Here is a 4,005-nt window from a genome sequence, read left to right as displayed (position 1 = left end):
AAAAAAAAAAAAAAAAAAAGGAAATAGTGTTTTAAAAAATAAGATACAAAAGCAGGAAGTTAAAACATACAAAATCTAAAGTCCACCCTGGAAACAGCTGGGGATGGGGTAAGGTGGGCATCAGAATCAAATCTTTTCCTATTTGGGTTCCAGGTGTTAAACATCTCTCTTCCCCTGGCCCCGGAGAGGCCCAAGATGGAATGCACTAGTGAAGACTGTCATACTGTATATAGCACCTAGAACAGTGCCTACCAAGTAGCAAGTAGCTCGAGAAGTATTTCTTCCTATCACCTACTTCTCATGACCACCAATATAATTTGGAAATATGTGCAGAGCCCTCTTCAGAGTAATAAATTCACTGTCGCCTAAATACCGGGCCTCTGAAAAGTGAACACAGCGCAAACATCAGCAGCAACGATTTCTATCTACTTATGTGTTCCTGAGACTAATAATCCTGATGAAGAATTTTGAGAGAAAATACGTATTGCTGGTTGAGAAAGACTAACTACTGGGCATGTTACAATTGAACAAATGTTCAGGTACAGGACCAAACACTGTATCACACATATCTGAAATCTAAATCTGGTATAAATTTACGAGACTGAGATGGCCGCCTGGATGGCCAGCCTGAAATGAACTAAGGTCCTTTGCTAAGAGTTTCTTAGGATTTTTCACTTAATAACAAGGAAGGTGGACAAAGACACAGTATAAATACAGCCAGGCCCCCCCCCTACTAGAGTTGTCAGATTTAGCAAATAAAACACACAACCCACAATTAAATTTGAATTTCAAATTTAATTGAAACTATGCAACGTATACTTAAAAATAATTGGTTGTGTATGTGAAATTCTAATTCAACTGGGTGCCCCGTGTTTTGTCTGGCAACCCCATCCCTTACACCTACCTCAACTTCGATTAAAGACAGCAAAGTGCCTCCCAGTTCTCTCTAACCTCGACTTCTCTGTTAAAAACACAAAGAAACGTGTCAGGTTATGGTAAGAGTTTCTCAATCTGGAAAATAAAATACTCGATGCGAAATCCATAAATTTAAGTTTCATTTTAAAAGTGATGCTATATAAATGCGTCAAGGAGCCAGGCGGTAAGACTAGAAAAAGGGCATACAGAAATCAGACTACGAAAGCGGTGGGCTCTGGATATGCAGAGGAACTTTCCAACTAAGAGTTTTGACAAAGAAATATCGCTCGAGGGGCCCCATTTGCCCATTCTGAATTAATGGCCTCGCGGGGCCGAGAGGAGGAGCGCCTGACAAAGCGCCTCCTCCTCCAACCAACCACGACTTCAGTGATCTCTCATAATAGACCCCACACCCTCGGGCCCAGGGCGGCTCAGAGGCCGGCAACTTACACTGACACGGGTAAGATTCGGAGATGAGTTGCACAAAGAAACGCGGCGGGAACGAAAACGGGGAAAGCCCGATGCGAAGCGAGTTAAGAGAGATGGGCCCCCGCGGGTGGGCTGAGAAGGTAGTGTGGCGGCGGAGACAAGGCCTCAAGGGGCCTCGGAACCGCCATCCTCCCTCCAAACCTAGCTTCGCCCTAGCCTCTTCTTTCGCTGATTGTTCCAAGAAATCCCACTACCCTCACAAACAAGAACCAAGATGTCTCAAAACTCACCCCCTACCGACTGGTCTCTCCTCGGAGTAACGGCGACGCTACACGGCCTCTCCCGTCCCGAGAAAAGAGCGCGCGACCGCCGGAAACGAGACGACGGAGCTCGGTGCCTCCCAAGGGGTACAAAGTGGCGTTCTCGATTGGTTAGCTGAACTGCCAATCAAGGTTTATCTCCCGAGGCGGAATCATTTTTCCGCCATTTCTTAGATTCTATTGGCTGCCGAATGCCAAAGGCTTGCGTTCGTGTGAACGACAGATGGGGACAAAGAGCGAGGCTCTGTACCTAATGCGCATGTGCAAGCGGCCTGGCGCGTGAGACGGAAAAGGAAAGGGGGAGGGGGAAAAGGAAAAGGAGAGGAGCTGGGGCTGGGGGTCGGAAGGAGAGACATAAACGAACTAACTGAAAGACTCAAAGACTAAGTGGTGGGAGGGGGAAAGGAGAGGAGAAAATGGGAGAGGAAAGTGGAAAGAGGGAGAAGAAGGGGAGAAAATGCGCGCGTAGGCGTGCTCGGAGCAGTCCTGCACTGCGCCTGTGCAAGAAGCAAGAGTAACAATGTCATTGTATTCAATGTAATAGATTTGGCCTTTTCCTGCTGAAAAAGTGCCCCGCCATGTTTCTTTTTTCACACTTCCTTTTTAGGGCTTGCATCCTGACACCACACACTTAATCAGATTTCTAGGTGCTTCTCCTGTTGCTGGGGCTACTCGGGAAACGCAAATGAAATAGTCAACTCTTTGGTCATGGTTACAAACGGGGTGGGGGAGGAGGGGGTGCATCACACCTTAGGCTCTGCATGATTACACAGAATTGTAACCGGCACCCTCATTTCCATGGTAACCAGAAAACCTAGCAGTCCAAACATCACTGTTGTTCCTATGATTTACAGAGAGATTCAACAGGTGTCATCATTGCCATGGATATATTGTAGGCCTCTAGATCAGACTGTATATTCCGTAGGAGGCCTATCAGTAACTAACCTTCATTGTTTCAGTAATGCCTAACTCGCCCTGCCCCCGTGGTTAACCAAGGACTACAAGGATCAATTGTTAAGTATTTGTTGTTAATTCCCATTAATTAATTCACACTCAGGGTTGCAGGGTATCCCAATGCACACCACCTTATGTGGGAACGCAATGATCTAGACTTGGGCTGTTCAACAGAACTGTCTGCAATGATGGAAGGGTCCTATGTCTGCTGTGTTCAATATGGCAGCTACTAACTAACTATAAGTGGCCATTGAAATAGAACTAATGCAACTGAGGACCTGAATTTTTAATTCTAGCTGGGTGCAGTGCTCATGCCTGTAATCCCAGCACTTTGAGAGGCCGAGATGGGAGGATCGCTTAAGCCCAGGAGTTCGAGACCAGCCTGGGTAACATGGCGAAAACCATCTCCAAAAAAAAAAAAAAAGCAAAAATTAGCCTGTCATGGTGGAGCGTCCCTCTAGTCCCACCTACTCGGGAGGTTAAGGTTAAGGTGGGAGGATAGCTTGAGCTCGCTCGGGAAGCAGAGGCTGCAATGAGTAGAGATCGCGCCACTGCACTCCAGACTGAGTGACATTGTGAGACCTCGTCTCAGTTTAAAAAGACGAAGAAAACTAATACCTACTCATGGAAACAACAACAACAACAAAAAATACCCAACAGTATAAAGAGAAAAGTCTCCCCCTCTATTCATTCTCTAGAGATAGCAATTATGACCACTTTCTTGCATTTCTATTTTCTATATATGTACTGTTTATATATTTATTTACTTAGAGACAGAGTCTTGGTCTGTCACCCAGGCTGGAGTGCAGTGGCACAAACACGGCTCACTGCAGCCTCTGCCTTTCAGGTTCTAGCGATTCTCCCACCTCAGCTTCCTGAGTAGCTGGGACTACAGGAGTGCACAACTACGCCCCGGGGTGGGGGGGCGTTTTGTATGTTTTTTAGAGACAGGGTTTCACCATGTTGCCCAGACTGGTCTTAAACTCCTGGGTGTAAGCAATCCCACCTCCGCTTGGCAAAGTGCCGGGATTACAGGCATGAGCCAGGGCGCCCAGCGGAGGACCACTTTTTTTTTTGGCGGGGGGACGGAGTCTCGCTCTGTTGCCCAGACTGGAGTGCAGTGGTGTGATCTCGGCTCACTGCAGCCGCTGCCTCCCAGGTACAAGCGATTCTCCTGCCTCAGCCTCCCGAGTAGCTGGGATTACAGGGGCCTGCCACCACGTCCGGCTAACTTTTGTATTTTTAGTAGGGACAGGGTTTCACCATGTTGGCCAGGCTGGTCTCAAGCTCCTGACCTCAAGTGATCCGCCCACCTCGGCCCCTCAAAGTACTAGGATTACAAGCGTGAGCCACTGTGCCTGCCTAGGACTACTTTTTTTTTTTTTTT

Source organism: Rhinopithecus bieti, unplaced genomic scaffold (genome assembly GCF_001698545.2).
Source record: "Rhinopithecus bieti isolate Rb0 unplaced genomic scaffold, ASM169854v2 scaffold_61876, whole genome shotgun sequence".
Taxonomy (NCBI): Eukaryota; Metazoa; Chordata; class Mammalia; order Primates; family Cercopithecidae; genus Rhinopithecus; species Rhinopithecus bieti.
The sequence above is the reverse complement of the archived record's forward strand: the minus strand, read 5'-3'. Positions refer to the sequence as shown.